Source organism: Lampetra fluviatilis, chromosome 54, assembly GCF_964198595.1.
Source record: "Lampetra fluviatilis chromosome 54, kcLamFluv1.1, whole genome shotgun sequence".
In the NCBI taxonomy this organism is placed as follows: domain Eukaryota; kingdom Metazoa; phylum Chordata; class Hyperoartia; order Petromyzontiformes; family Petromyzontidae; genus Lampetra; species Lampetra fluviatilis.
In genome coordinates this window covers 5,798,885-5,814,852 of record NC_136328.1, presented here as the reverse complement: position 1 = coordinate 5,814,852, position 15,968 = coordinate 5,798,885, and the positions used below count along the sequence as shown (strand labels likewise).

At 57.6% G+C, this 15,968-nt stretch overlaps 1 protein-coding gene across 1 annotated transcript in view; it reads left to right on the top strand.

Annotated features, from left to right (window-relative positions):
• Nucleotides 1-14,556: 14,556 nt before the first annotated feature.
• LOC144949654 (uncharacterized) overlaps nt 14,557-15,968 on the top strand; it is an 11,633-nt gene continuing 10,221 nt past the window's right edge. Inside the window, exon 1 of the mRNA XM_078879639.1 lies at nt 14,557-14,766. The gene's annotated coding sequence lies outside the window, so the exon portion shown is untranslated. The remainder of the gene's footprint in view (nt 14,767-15,968) is intronic.

Below are 15,968 nucleotides of genomic sequence, written 5' to 3'. Positions count from 1 at the left end.
CGCGCGGCGCTACCAGAACGGGGCCGTCAGGAGGCGAGGCCTGCGCTTCGGCGCAACGAGGCCGAATGTTTCCGCTGCGGGCGTAGGGGCCACTACGCCAGAGACTGCTGGGCCCGCTTCCCGGCTCCGCCGCAGCAGGAGGCCTCGGCACCGGTCAAGTCGGCTAAAGATCCCCCGAAACAGGCATGTCGGCACGCACCAGACACTCGGCAAGGCTTTACACCTCACCCATCACCGTCGTTGCGCCATCCTAACGTTGTGGTTAAAGCATGCCCTTCGACGGGGCCTTGTCGCTCGGTCACGCAATGGCGCAAGTTGGCACGGAGAGTCGTCGCGGCCGCTACGGGCTCGTCCACTGTACCGGGGTCTATACAAGGGGTGGACGTACGCATTTTGGTCGACTCCGGCGCGTCTGCGACTATTATTTCGGATGTCATTTTTCATCTGTTGGGCATCCCGCCGGGGGCTGTGCGTCCGGTTTATGGGTCGTGCGTCGCTGCCAACGGGGGTAGCATGGGTATCGTGGGTCAGGTGGATGCTAAGATATCTATTGGGGATGTGTCGGCCTCGGGTGTTGTGTTGATATCGAGATCTTTGGCGGTTCCTTGTTTGTTAGGCACCGATTTTTTGGCTAAGATGCCCATTTTGATCAAAATCAATGAGAATTGTATTGAACTGCCGGGGGGCCGTCAAATCTCGTTTCTGCCGTCGCCCTGGGGGCGACCTGCTTCGGCCGTACAAGTGCAGGCGCTGTCCGTCGCATCTGTGGACATCCCACCTGGTACACAGATGCTTATACCCTTGCGGTATCGGAAGCCCCTGCCTGATCGGCTAGGAGCAGTAGGGGTCTTGTTGTCACCGTCCGCCGCGATAACAACCGGGTTGGCGTTAGTGGGGGCACAGACCATCGTCCGGCCGGATCAATTACCGTTTTTACAGGTGCTTAATGCGGGGGGAGAAAACGTCCGTGTCCCGGCCGGTACGGTTGTGGCACATGCCACTACGGCGTTTGCGACCCATGATTGTCCACATAGCCGGGGAGTTGTTGCTGGGGTTTCCGAGCCAAGGAGTTCGGATGATCGTTGGGTTGCTCATTTATGTGACGAAAATTCTTCCCTGTCCATGGAGCAACGTGGTGCGCTGCGTAAATTGTTGTTGACATATTCCGATGTGTTCAGCTCCGATGATTTGGATTTGGGCCGCACTTCGTTGCTTTACCATCACATTGAGACGGGCGATGCTGCCCCTATTCGATTAAATTCGCATCGGATGAGTCCTGCGGAGCGAGAACACGTACGGGGGGCAGTGGAAGACATGTTGGCTGCGGACATTATATCGCCATCTAACAGCCCATGGGGCGCTCCAGTCGTCTTGGTTAAGAAGAAGGATGGCAAATTGCGATTTTGTGTTGATTTTCGCAAATTGAATAAGATATCGGTGGCAGATGCGTACCCCCTGCCGCGTATGGATGACTCCCTCGACGCATTGTCGGGGGCTAAGTTCTTTTCCACACTGGACCTCTCTTCGGGATTTTGGCAGCTTCCCCTTGACGAGTCCTCACGGGAGAAAACCGCATTCCGTACGCCGCAGGGGTTATTTCAATTCAACTGTCTCCCGATGGGATTGAATGCGGCCCCTGCTACATTTCAAAGATTGATGGAGCTCGTTTTGACGGGGTTGCAGTGGGAGACATGTCTTATATATTTGGACAATATCATTGTCTTCAGCCGCACATTTGATGAACATTTGACGCGGCTGGAGACAGTGTTCACGAGGATGCGTTCTGCCAAATTGAAATTCAAACCAAAGAAATGTCACCTACTGCAACGGTCCGTCCGCTATTTGGGGCACATTGTGAGTGCTGAGGGAGTGTCCACTGATCCGGAAAAGACGGCGTGCGTCCGGGATTGGCCGACTCCGGCCACCGTGGGGGATGTTCGGCGGTTTTTGGGATTTGCCTCGTATTACCGAAGATTTGTGCCGGGTTTTGCGACGATTGCGAGGCCCTTGCATCTCCTTACGGGTAAAGGACGGAAGTTTGTTTGGGGACAGCCGGAGGAGGCGGCCTTTCGGAGTCTGCGCGATCTATTGGCCACGGCCCCAACATTGGATTATCCCGATTTCGATCACCCATTCATTCTTGATACAGACGCGAGTGACACAGGTATTGGGGCGGTGTTATCACAGTCTAAAGGGGGTGTAGAGCGTGTCGTGGCGTATGGTAGCCGAGTCTTGTCTCCTGCGGAAACCCGCTACTGTGTCACTCGCAGAGAACTATTGGCGGTTGTTTTTTTCCTACGGCAATTTCGACCATACCTCTACGGTCGTTCTTTTATTGTGCGTACGGATCATGCGGCTTTGCAATATGCCCTTAAAATTGACCAGCCATCCGGACAGTTGGCACGTTGGTTGGACACGCTACAGGAATTTTCCTTCCAAATTCAACATCGGAAGGGAGTGCGCCATGCGAACGCTGACGCACTTTCCAGATTACCGCGGCGCGCCCCTTGTAAATGTGAGTCGGGGACGCATAGGTGTTCGCCGATTCCAAACCCCCCTCAGCCGCTTACGTTGGCCGTCGAGAAGTCGGACACTCCGATGGAACCGGGACCGGCTGACGGGGTTTTGAATCTGCCGCGGTCTGTCTGGATCCGGGAACAGATGATGGATGAGTCATTGGTGTCCTTGCGGAAGCGGTCTGCTAAGGACAATGGGAGTCCGAGTACGGCTGTGGGGCCGCAAACCGCTCTCCGAGATGGTCTGCTTATGTGGCGGGAGGGGTTCCAGGAACGTTGGCGCCTGGTGGTACCAACGTCCTTGCGATTCGAGTTGATTAGAACCCTCCATTGTGACACTCTCTTACATTTAGGGGTGCAGAAGACCTTGTTGACGTTGCAACGTCATTATTTTTGGCACGGCATGGCGACAGATGTCGTAGGGCACGTGCGCGCGTGCCCTGCGTGTGCACGACGTAAGCCGCCGAATCATCCTTACGTGCCGCCTCTCCAGTCGATTCAGGTGTCTCGAGTCAATGAATTGGTGGCACTGGACATATTGGGACCTTTTCCACCATCGGCGAGGGGTAATAAATATTTGCTGGTAGGGGTTGAGTACCTCTCCCGTTGGCCGATGGCCTGGCCGCTGCCCGATCAGTCGGCCGCGGCCATTACCGACGCCTTTTTGTTTGGGTATATTATGGATAAGGGGGCGCCTGAGAGACTCCTCACGGACCAGGGCAGGAATTTCTCTTCTAAATTATTGGCGGAAGTGTGCGCGGGCCTTGGGACTAAGAAAGTACGGACATCCCCATACCATCCGCAGACGGATGGTATGGTTGAACGGCTGAACAGGACATTGTCTGCCATGCTTTGCCATACCGTGAGTGAACAACAATCAGATTGGGATCTGCACATCCCCGGGGTGCTTTCGGCGTACAGGATGACGCCTCATGCGGCTACAGGATATTCGCCGTTTTACCTTATGTATGGTCGGGAAAACGTGCCGCCGGTGGATGTGCAATTGGGAACTGGGGTGAAGGGACCTCGTAAACCACTTCCTGAATACATTCAGGACACGGTTCGCCGAGTCACGGAGGCGCGGGAGAATGCCCGCGTGGCTACGGCCAAAGCCCAGGCCCGGAACGAGCGATATGCGCGACGGTCTGAGGGGGAGTGCCCTTGGAAGGTTGGGGACCTAGCCTGGCTTCATTGTCCACAGGTACGTCCGGGGACCTCGCCGAAATTGCACAAACCCTGGCATGGTCCCGTACGCCTCATTGCGGTTCCCAACCCACAGTCAGCACGCGTCCAGATTGGGTCTCGTCGCTGGGTTGTGCATACGTCGCGCTTGAAACCATATGTTGCTCCCTTACATGATGCGTCATCCCCCAATGTTGCCTTGCCGGGGTCTGTTGCTGCTGACTCTCCCCTGCCTGCGTCCATTGATCTTGCTAGAGCGCCTGTCGTACCTGTTCCAGACAGGCCGGCCGTGACATTGCGGGGGACGAGGGGCCCTGCTCGGAGGACGCCTGCCAGGTCTGCGGGACCTTCGAGCCCTGCAGCCCTTCCGACCCAGCTGCGGGCACGGTCACAGGACAAGCCCAAGACTAACTCTTTAGAGACACGGGACGGCGGTGGACTTCCAGCTGCGACAGGGGGATTACCCCCTGTCATTCCTCGACTTTCATCGCGTTCCCGTTCTGCGAGTGGGCCGCCGACCGTCCGGGACGGGCCGGCGACCCGCACACGTTCCAAATCGCTTACGTTTCGTTGATTGTTGCTGTCTTGTTATTTTTTTCTTACAGTTGTATTTATTGCATGCTTTTTGTACGTTCGTTGATGTTAATTGCGTTGTTGTTGTTGTTCTTGCTGTTACATGGGAAGCTCGGTTCGCCGCATTACGATTTGCTATTGGTCAGCCGAGGTCGGCTGGGATTTTTCTACGGGGGAGGGTGGTGTAATGCGGGCGTAAGCGACCTTCCGGATGTGACGTCACGGGGGGTGGAGTCATGTGACGTGGGTGGAAGGTTCGGGTCCTTAAGCGGGTAAACCGGAAGGGGAAGTCAGTCGGGGTGTGAGCGGAAAAGAGTGAGGCCACGCGGGCGAGTGTGGAGAGGGGGGGGGCGCCGACGGCCATCGGGAGCCAACCCCGAAGATAAGAGGAAGCTGCGGAGTGGTGTGCAGCTGCAGAGGAGACAGCCAGAAGGGCTGCGTGTTAGAGGCAGCGGTGTGGCTGCCAGGAGGAGCTGCGGAGAGAGAGAGAGACAGCAAGAGGCTGTCAGAGCTGCGGAGGGAGAGGAGTTGCAGCGAGTACAGCCAAGGGGGGCTGTGTGAGAGAAACAGCAGCGGAGCTGCTGTTGTGGATCGGGCCGACATTGGAGTCAGCACCGTGGAGAAGCTACAGAGTAAAGACAGCCGTGTGGGTGTACAGCACGGACCGAATAAAGGACACTGAGCCAGACATCGTGGTCCAGTCGTTTATTACATGTGTGTGTGTGTGAGGAGCGGTGGTGTAGTGGTGAGCGCTGTTGGAGTGTCAGTGTGTGTGTGAGTGTGGGGAGCGGTGGTGTAGTGGTGAGCGCTGTTGGAGTGTCAGTGTGTGTGAGTGTGGGGAGCGGTGGTGTAGTGGTGAGCGCTGTTGGTGTGTCAGTGTGTGTGAGTGTGGGGAGCGGTGGTGTAGTGGTGAGCGCTGTTGGAGTGTCAGTGTGTGTGTGAGTGTGGGGAGCGGTGGTGTAGTGGTGAGCGCTGTTGGAGTGTCAGTGTGTGTGTGAGTGTGGGGAGCGGTGGTGTAGTGGTGAGCGCTGTTGGAGTGTCAGTGTGTGTGAGTGTGGGGAGCGGTGGTGTAGTGGTGAGCGCTGTTGGTGTGTCAGTGTGTGTGAGTGTGGGGAGCGGTGGTGTAGTGGTGAGCGCTGTTGGAGTGTCAGTGTGTGTGAGTGTGGGGAGCGGTGGTGTAGTGGTGAGCGCTGTTGGAGTGTCAGTGTGTGTGAGTGTGGGGAGCGGTGGTGTAGTGGTGAGCGCTGTTGGTGTGTCAGTGTGTGTGAGTGTGGGGAGCGGTGGTGTAGTGGTGAGCGCTGTTGGAGTGTCAGTGTGTGTGTGAGTGTGGGGAGCGGTGGTGTAGTGGTGAGCGCTGTTGGTGTGTCAGTGTGTGTGAGTGTGGGGAGTGGTGGTGTAGTGGTGAGCGCTGTTGGAGTGTCAGTGTGTGTGTGTGAGTGTGGAGAGCGGTGGTGTAGTGGTGAGCGCTGTTGGTGTGTCAGTGTGTGTGAGTGTGGGGAGCGGTGGTGTAGTGGTGAGCGCTGTTGGAGTGTCAGTGTGTGTGTGTGAGTGTGGGGAGCGGTGGTGTAGTGGTGAGCGCTGTTGGTGTGTCAGTGTGTGTGAGTGTGGGGAGCGGTGGTGTAGTGGTGAGCGCTGTTGGAGTGTCAGTGTGTGTGTGAGTGTGGGGAGCGGTGGTGTAGTGGTGAGCGCTGTTGGTGTGTCAGTGTGTGTGAGTGTGGGGAGCGGTGGTGTAGTGGTGAGCGCTGTTGGTGTGTCAGTGTGTGTGAGTGTGGGGAGCGGTGGTGTAGTGGTGAGCGCTGTTGGAGTGTCAGTGTGTGTGTGAGTGTGGGGAGCGGTGGTGTAGTGGTGAGCGCTGTTGGTGTGTCAGTGTGTGTGAGTGTGGGGAGCGGTGGTGTAGTGGTGAGCGCTGTTGGTGTGTCAGAGTGTGTGAGTGTGGGGAGCGGTGGTGTAGTGGTGAGCGCTGTTGGAGTGTCAGTGTGCGTGTGAGTGTGGGGAGCGGTGGTGTAGTGGTGAGCGCTGTTGGTGTGTCAGTGTGTGTGAGTGTGGGGAGCGGTGGTGTAGTGGTGAGCGCTGTTGGAGTGTCAGTGTGTGTGTGAGTGTGGGGAGCGGTGGTGTAGTGGTGAGCGCTGTTGGTGTGTCAGTGTGTGTGAGTGTGGGGAGCGGTGGTGTAGTGGTGAGCGCTGTTGGTGTGTCAGTGTGTGTGTGAGTGTGGGGAGCGGTGGTGTAGTGGTGAGCGCTGTTGGTGTGTCAGTGTGTGTGAGTGTGGGGAGCGGTGGTGTAGTGGTGAGCGCTATTGGTGTGTCAGTGTGTGTGAGTGTGGGGAGTGGTGGTGTAGTGGTGAGCGCTGTTGGAGTGTCAGTGTGTGTGTGAGTGTGGGGAGCGGTGGTGTAGTGGTGAGCGCTGTTGGTGTGTCAGTGTGTGTGAGTGTGGGGAGCGGTGGTGTAGTGGTGAGCGCTGTTGGTGTGTCAGTGTGTGTGAGTGTGGGGAGCGGTGGTGTAGTGGTGAGCGCTGTTGGTGTGTCAGTGTGTGTGAGTGTGGGGAGCGGTGGTGTAGTGGTGAGCGCTGTTGGTGTGTCAGTGTGTGTGAGTGTGGGGAGCGGTGGTGTAGTGGTGAGCGCTGTTGGAGTGTCAGTGTGTGTGAGTGTGGGGAGCGGTGGTGTAGTGGTGAGCGCTGTTGGAGTGTCAGTGTGTGTGTGTGTGGGGAGCGGTGGTGTAGTGGTGAGCGCTGTTGGTGTGTCAGTGTGTGTGAGTGTGGGGAGCGGTGGTGTAGTGGTGAGCGCTGTTGGTGTGTCAGTGTGTGTGAGTGTGGGGAGCGGTGGTGTAGTGGTGAGCGCTGTTGGAGTGTCAGTGTGTGTGTGAGTGTGGGGAGCGGGGGTGTAGTGGTGAGCGCTGTTGGTGTGTCAGTGTGTGTGTGAGTGTGGGGAGCGGTGGTGTAGTGGTGAGCGCTGTTGGTGTGTCAGTGTGTGTGTGAGTGTGGGGAGCGGTGGTGTAGTGGTGAGCGCTGTTGGAGTGTCAGTGTGTGTGTGAGTGTGGGGAGCGGTGGTGTAGTGGTGAGCGCTGTTGGAGTGTCAGTGTGTGTGTGAGTGTGGGGAGCGGTGGTGTAGTGGTGAGCGCTGTTGGAGTGTCAGTGTGTGTGTGAGTGTGAGGAGCGGTGGTGTAGTGGTGAGCGCTGCGCCGCGCTACCAACCCCGGCGAGCCGAGTTCGATTCCCGCTCACGGCCACCAACACCGGCAGTGACGATTATCTTGAACCGCTGCTGGGCCTCCCCCTAGGTCGACTCGGTCTCAACATGAGTACCTGGTGCGGTGTGTAGTAAACATCGCCACTTGGGAGACAAAGGCGGCCGGGCGTGGTGGTGCTGGCCACCCACCCCCTCGTGTGCCGTGCCGGCCTTCATAGGTGCTCGCTAACAGCACTTGCCCCAACAGCCTGTTACAGGCTACATGGGGGATCTTTGTCTTTGATGGTGGGACTGATGAGAGAAGCAGTGATGAGGACGGAGGGGGGGAGAAGTTAGAGTGGTGGTGAGGGGGGTGGTGAGGGGGGGTGGTGAGGGGGGTGGTGAGGGGGGGTGGTGAGGGGGTTGGTGAGAGGGGTGGTGAGGGGGGTGGTGAGAGGGGTGGTGAGGGGTGGTGGTGGGGGTGGTGAGGGGTGGTGGTGGGGGTGGTGATGGGGGTGGTGAGGGGGGGTGGTGAGGGGGGTGGTGAGAGGGGTGGTGAGGGGTGGTGGTGGGGGTGGTGAGGGGTGGTGGTGGGGGTGGTGATGGGGGTGGTGAGGGGGGGTGGTGAGGGGGGTGGTGAGGGGGTGGTGAGGGGTGGTGGTGGGGGTGGTGAGGGGGGTGGTGAGGGGGGGTGGTGGGGGTGGTGGTGAGGGGGGGTGGTGAGGGGGGTGGTGAGGGGGGTGGTGAGAGGGGTGGTGAGGGGTGGTGGTGAGGGGGGTGGTGGGGGTGGTGGTGAGGGGGTGGTGAGGGGTGGTGGTGAGGGGGGTGGTGAGGGGGGTGGTGAGGGGGGTGGTGAGGGGGGTGGTGAGGGGTGGTGGTGAGGGGGTGGTGGGGGTGGTGGGGGTGGTGGTGAGGGGGGTGGTGAGGGGGTGGTGGGGGGGTGGTGAGGGGGTGGTGAGGGGGTGGTGGGGGGGTGGTGGTGAGGGGGTGGTGAGGGGGGTGGTGGGGGTGGTGGTGATGGGGGTGGTGAGGGGGGGTGGTGAGGGGGGTTGGTGAGGGGGGTGGTGAGGGGGGTGGTGAGGGGGTGGGGGTGGTGGTGAGGGGGTGGTGAGGGGGGGTTGTGAGGGAGGTGGTGAGGGGGGTGGTGGGGGTGGTGGTGAGGGGGGTGGTGAGTGGGTGGTATGGGGTTGTGGTGAGGGGGGTGGTGAGGGGTGGTGGTAAGGGGGGTGGTGGGGGTGGTGGTGACGGGGGTGGTGAGGGGGGTGGTGAGGGGGGGTGGTGGGGGTGGTGGTGAGGGGGTGGTGAGGGGGGGTGGTGAGGGGGGTGGTGAGTGGGTGGTGAAGGTGGTGGTGAGGAGGGGTGGGGGGGGTGGTGAGGGGGGGTGGGGGGGGTGGTGAGGGGGTGGGGGGGTAGATGAGGGGGTTGTGAGGGGGGGTGGTGAGGGGGGTGGTGAGGGGGGTGGTGAGGGGGGGTGGTGGGGGTGGTGGTGAGGGGGTGGTGAGGGGGGGTGGTGAGGGGGGTGGTGAGTGGGTGGTGAAGGTGGTGGTGAGGGGGGGTGGGGGGGGTGGATGAGGGGGTTGTGAGGGGGGGTGGTGAGGGGGGTGGTGAGGGGGGTGGTGGGGGTGGTGGTGAGGGGGTGGTGAGGGGGGGTGGTGAGGGGGGGTGGTGAGTGGGTGGTGAAGGTGGTGGTGAGGGGAGTGGTGAGGGGGGTGGTGAGTGGGTGGTGAGGGGGGTGGTGAGTGGGTGGTGAGGGGTGGTGGTGAGGGGGGTGGTGAGGGGTGGTGGTAAGGGGGGTGGTGAGGGGGGTGGTGGGGGGGGGGGTGAGGGGGGGTGGTGAGGGGGGTGGTGATGAGGAGGTGGTGAGGGTTGGTAGTGAGGGGGGTGGTGGAGGTGGTGAGGGGGGTGGTGAGGGGAGGGTGGTGAGGGTGGTGGTGAGGGTGGTGGTGAGGGTGGTGGTGAGGGGGGTAGTGAGGGGGGGGGGGGTGGTGGTGAGGGTGGTGGTGAGGGAGGTGGTGAGGGTTGGTAGTGAGGGGGGGGGGTGATCAGAATCTGTATTTAAACTGCAAGTGGAATCCGATGAGCTACAAAGCTCATCAGATGCCAGTAGGGGCACGTGATCATCACGTGACAACAACAACAGCACACAAGCACGATGGGAGCACAACGCCTAGCGAAGGTAAACAAATGAGGGAAGGGTGGTGGGAGGTAGGGTGATGGGGGTGATGGTGAGGGTAGGGTGATGGTGAGGGTAAGGTGATGGGGGTGATGGTGAGGGTAGGGTGATGGCGATGTTGTGTGCCGGGAAACGCACGTGACTGCACAACTTACTGTATGTCGTGTTCCATCGTCACCAGCATCACCATCATCATTCATCTCCATCGTCACCAGCATCACCATCATCATTCACCTCCATCATCACCATCATCACCATCATCCTCCATTATCCATCACTCGGCTACCATCACCATCGTTATCCAGCATCGTCACCATCACCTCCATCAATCATCATCTCCATCATCACCATCATCTCCACCAACCATCAACATCATCTACATCATCATCAACATCATCTCCATCATCACCACCATCTCCCTCATGTACAGATGAATCCAGGGTGTCAGGTGACACTCACACAAAGACAAAGATCCCCCGTATAACCTTAACAGACTGTCGGGGCAAGTGCTGTTAGCGAGTAGCTCCTATGAAGGCCGGCACGGCGCACGAGGGGGTGGGTGGCCAGCAGCAACCACGCCCGGCCGCCTTTGTCTTCCCAGTCGCGACCAGGTGCTTGTTTGAGGCTGAGTCGACCTAGGAAAGGCCCAAAACCGGTTCAGATAATCGTCACCGGTGTTGACCGTGAGCGGGAATAGAACTCGGGTAGCCGGGGTTCGTAATAGCGCAGTGGGCTAACCGCTGCGCCACCACTCGCCACTACCACAAAAACAAAAGACAAAGTCCCCCATATAGCCTTTAACAGACTTTCGTGGCAAGTGCTGTTAGCGAGTAGCACCTATGAAAGGCAGAACGGCGCACGAGGGGGTGGGTGGCCAGCACCACACCTAGCCGCCTTTGTCTCCCCAGTGGCAATGGTTTACACACCGCACCAGGTACTCATTTTGAGGCTGAGTCGACTTAGGGGAGGCCCAGGACCGGTTCAGATAACAAATCAGCGGTGTTGGCCGTGAGCGGGAATCGAACCCGGGTCGTCGGGGTTCGTAACAGCGCAGTGAGCTAACCGCTGCACCACCGCTCCCCCCCCCCCCCCAAGTGAGACACACACACAGATAACAATGACGCGTGGACAAACTTCTATAATGTATCATCAGCAGCAGCATCAGCTGAGTGTCACGCTAATCTTTCGGTGCTGCTTGCCAGATACAGTGATGCTATTTCAAGTTTGTGTTTTGCTCCCATCTCCCATCCCTCCCTCCCTCCCCCCACATCGCATTCCCCCTCCACCCATCAAAAATAAACGGAATGTATTTGCGTGGGGAGTGATAATTATGGGTACAAGGAGAACTGGACATTTGCACGCACGGTGAAATATGTGTGTGTGTGTTCTGAATGTGTCCTGAGCCTCCCCTAGGTCGACTCAGCCTCAAATGAGTACCTGCTCCGGTGTGTAGTCAACGTCGCCCTGAGGGAGACAAAGGCGGCCGGGGGTGATGCTGACCGCCCCACAACGTCTCGTGTGCCGTGCAGGTTGCTCGCTAAGAGCACTTGCCCCGAAAGTCTCTTAAGGCTGTACGGGCGATCTTTGTCTCTTTTGTATGTATGCTCGGGTAAAGGTGAAGCCCTGCAAGTGCACGCTCACGCCACCTGCTGGTGGATGGAGCCTCCTCCGCCTCGCGTGGGTTTGATGATGTTTACGCATCGCACCGGGTACGGGGCCATCCATCTCGTACGTACGCATGGAGGGGGGACGGAGGGGGGACAGGGAGGGGGGGTTTACCTAAATGCGTGCGTATGGGGGGGGGGGTCTACTGACAGTGTACGCATAGGAAACGGGGGGGAGGGGGGGGGGTGAAACCTCGATAATAATGTGTCTACATTGGCCTTCAAATGAGTTCGATGGTCCGGCGGTGTGGACAATCTGTTTGCTTAAACACGTTAATATTATTAATCCTTGATCGTTTCTGCGTGGATTAAATATCGGCCGTTCTATAGGATTCGGGGGGGGGGGGTGGGGGGTGTAAAAAGTCGGCGTGCGTACAGGGAGGAGGGGGAGAGGCCAAGTTTTGACAGATTTTTGCGTACCTACTCAATGAATGGCCCCTTGTTCACTTCAGGCTGAGTCGACTTAGGGGAGGACCGGTTCGGACATTGCTACTGGTGTTGTGGGCGGGAATCGAGCCGGGGTCGTCGGGTTCGTAGCGCAGTGCGCTAACCGCTGCGCCACCGCTCTTCAAACTCACACACAGACATGCAGTCAAACACGCCCAAACATAGACACTCACAAAAGACAAAGATCCCCCATATAGCCTTAACAGACTGTTGGGGCAAGTGCTGTTAGCGGGCACCTACGTAGACCGGAACGGTACACGAGGGGGTGGGTGGCCAAGCAGCCAGTGGCGATGTTTACACACCGCACCGGGCACTCGTTTGAGGCTGAGTCGACCTAGGGGAGACCCAGGACCGGTCCAGCTATCGGATCGCCGATGTTTGGGGTGTCCGCGAGCGGGAATCTAAACTCGGGTCGCCGGGTTCGCAAGCGCGGCGCGCTAACCGCCGCGCCACCGCTCCTCCATAACAAACAGACATGCACGCACATGTCCAACATACACACACACAGAACCCAAGTCATGTGGAATCTTGGGCACTCAACACTACTACCACTGTACGTTCTGTTCCCAAGTGCGTCGTGGGGACACGTGTGGTGGTGGTGGTGGTGGCGGCGGTGGTGAGCGCAGTGGGCCACGAGGTTGTGCGATCAGAGTTCAATTGCCCCGCTCACGGCCGCCAACGCCAGCGACTATTGCGCTGAACGGATTCCTGGCTCACCACTTACCAACATCCCCGCGACGTCACCGCGTCGACTGTGCCAGGCCAGGTGCCAGAGGGTCGCAAACGGGTTTTGATTCCTTAACCGTACCCGTACCCGAGCGCACCAGGGTCACAAACGGGTACGGGTATCGGGTACCTGATTGCGACCTCTGGGATGAAGCCATGTTGCAGGCGCGGGTGGGTTGATTCTAGGAACTTGAATTGTGAGAAGAGACAAGACGTTGGGAAATGAGTGACAAACGGTTACTCACCAGTGACTCACGGCCTACCCGCACCCGTACCCGGCCGCACCAGGGTCGCAAGGTACGGGTAGCCGGGTATCGGGTTGGGTACGGGTATCGGGTACCCGGTTGCGACCTCTGCCAGGTGCACACTTTTTTTGAGGCCCACGTGAAGTGTCGAAGGGCTCGCTGCTAGCAGGAGGTCAGACCCAGGTGATGCCATGGGTTTGGCTTTGTGAGATGACCGGGAGATGCACACCGGCTGTACCCCCGAGGCCCCCCCCCTCCGTCGATCACGTTCATCAATATAATGACAGTGTGACCTGAAACGCGCAATTTTATTTAACTAGCTTGTTTGGCCGCCCAAGGACGGGTGTGCGTTGCAGTAAATCTGAAATATTCAATAGAAACATTGTTCAGCTGATGATTAATGATTAATGAGGGGAGGGGGGGTTTGCAACATGTGGAGTGACGTCAACCGATAATTGTTATTGGGGAGGGGTGCGGCATGTGGAGTGACGTCACCCCCTCATGGTTATTGGGGAGGGGTGCTTAGGCGATGTCTCGGGCAATGTCTCCTTCTTCGTAGCACACGATAGGGCAATTGCCCGAAACGTCCGCATTGTGTTTTCTCCCTTTTAAGTTCCGACACACACAAGGTGGTATTATTTGACAGCGGACGCGTCCAATGTCTCTGTGTATCTGTGCAGCCCCCCCTCACACACACCCACTACCAACTAGGCTGCTGCAGCAGCAACAGCAGCAGGCATCGCCAAACATTCCCGTATATAGCGGGGGAGATGGTTGTTTTTTTTGCTGTTGTAAATTATTATTCGGATTTGCCACGCGCTGAGTAACATTTTGCCAGTTGTCGACTGGGACCTTAAACGGGCCGAAATAGATTAAAAAATAGGCGACGTTTCGGGTGATGGCACTTTCTTCACAGCACACGAAAGGGGCCGTTTGCCCGAAACGTCGCCATTATATCAACTTTTTTCCTTTAAAACAATAACAACAACCGCCATTCGCAACTAAGTGGCGGTGACGTCACCACGACGCTTGTGCCAGGCCATGTGCACCTTGAGACCACGCGAAGTGTCGAACGCCCGCCGGCAGGAGGTCACGGGGCAGACCCAGCAGGTGCCACGGGTCGACTGACTGAGATGACCGAGATGACTAGCTGATGCACCACCTGTGCCCCCTACTGTGCCAACTTGCTGTGCTTTAGCTACCCGGCGTTCCGCTCGTTGTTGTGAGCGTCGCTCCTCCGCCCTCTGTTGTTGTTGGAGGGCGACTGCCTCCAGCTGCCCAGTAGCAGCGTCCTTCACGAGCCTCCTCCACAGAGGCCGATCTTGACACCGCTGGAATCAGTACAAGAGCACACACACACACGCGTGTAACGCGTCCGATGTCTTTGCGATCTGTGCTTCTGTTAACTCTGCAGCGGCAACAGCAACAGCAGCAGCATGGACGCAACTTCTCCCCGTATATAGCGGGGGAGGGGTTTTTTGTTGCTGTTGTTGTGAATTAAAATTTGGATGAGCCCCACGTCGATTGCATTTCCCAGTGTGGGCAGCAATGCCTTAGTTTGGGAATGTTATTTATATATTTATTTTGCCCCCCCCCCCCCTGAGAATGGGATTTATTTATTTATTTATTTTGCCCCCACCCCACCCCCCGCTGCCTCGTCTCTGTGACCATTGGCCAGAATTTCAACGTGGGTGACGTCAGCAAAATCAGCTGTTCACCCAAACAAGACCAGGGGGGGTCGTGGGGGGGACTCGTGGCGGAGGGGAGGGGCTGTGGGTGGATGGAAAATGATATTCAGCACTGACACACACACACGTGCACAGACACACAGAAACACCCACACACGCACACATATATATAGGGCTACCTAACTCGGCACACACACACACCACGGATACAACCATTCCGGTCGCCTGTCAATCAAAATTTCTATTTGGTTTTGTAATTACGATTAATGCTTTTAACGTCGCTGTCAAGTGCGATTCGCTGAGTGAGCGCGTCAAAGTACTGTCACATAGACTGCATTGATTTGTCTAGCGAATTGAATTCACGGCGGCTGACGGGAGAAGCTGGCTTTTGGGTGAGTGCACACGTGTGTGTGTGTATCTGTCTTTGTGTGTCTCTGTCTGTGTGTCTGTGTGTGTGTCTAGTGTAGCGGTTAGCGCGCTGCGCTATGAACCTGGCGACACGAGTTCGATTCCCGCTCACGGCCAACACCAGTGACGATTATCTGAACCGGTCCCGGCCTCCCCTAGGTCGACTCAGCCTCAAATGAGTACCTGGTGAGGTGTGTAAACATCGTCACTGGGGAGACAAAGGCGGTCGGGCGTGGTGCTGGCCACCCACCCCCTCGTGTACCGTTCTGGCCTTCATAGGTGCTCGCTAACAGCACTTGCCCCTACAGTCTGTTAAGGCTATACGGGGGATCTTTATCTTTGTGTCTATCTGTGTGTGTGCATCTGTGTGTGTATCTCTATGTGTGTCTCTGTGTGTGTGTGTATCTGTGTGTGTGTATCTGTGTGTGTGTCTCTGTCTGTGTCTCTGTCTGTGTGTCTGTGTGTGTGTCTATCTGTCTGTGTGTGTCTCTGTGTGTATATATCTGTGTATCTGTCTGTGTGTGTATCTGTGTATCTGTGTTTCTGTGTGTTTCTGTGTGTGTCTGTGTGTATATGTGTGTGTCTCTGTGTGTGTGCAACTGTATGTGTGCCTCTGTCTGTGTGTATCTGTGGCCTCAATGTGCACATAGCCTGGCACAAGCGCCGTGGTGACGTCACCGCCACTTAGTGGCGAATGGCGGTTGTTGTTGTTGTTGTTTGTATCTGTGTGTGTGTATCTGTGTGTGTATCTGTGTGTGTGTGTGTCACTGTGTGTGTATCTGTGTGTGTCACTGTGTGTGGTGTAGCGGTTAGCGCTACGCTGCGCTACGAACCTGGGGACCCGAGTTCGATTCCCGCTCATGCCCAACACCGGTGACGATTCTCTGAACCGGTCCTGGGCCTTCCCTAGATCGACTCAGCCTCAAATGAGTACCCGGTGCGGTGTGTAGTCGTGGTGCTGGACACCCACCACGATCGTGTGCGGTTCCGGCCTTCATAGGTGCTGCTCGCTAACAGCACTTGCCACGAAAGTATGTTAAGGCTATACGGGGGGTCTTTGTCTTTGTGGACACATGCGCGCCACGTGTACGAGTCAAAACACGTCTCTGGTACACGCACGAGTGAGTGGTGTGAATTCTTACGATTCTCTAGAAGGGTTAGAACAGAGTGCGAGTGAGTGGTGTTA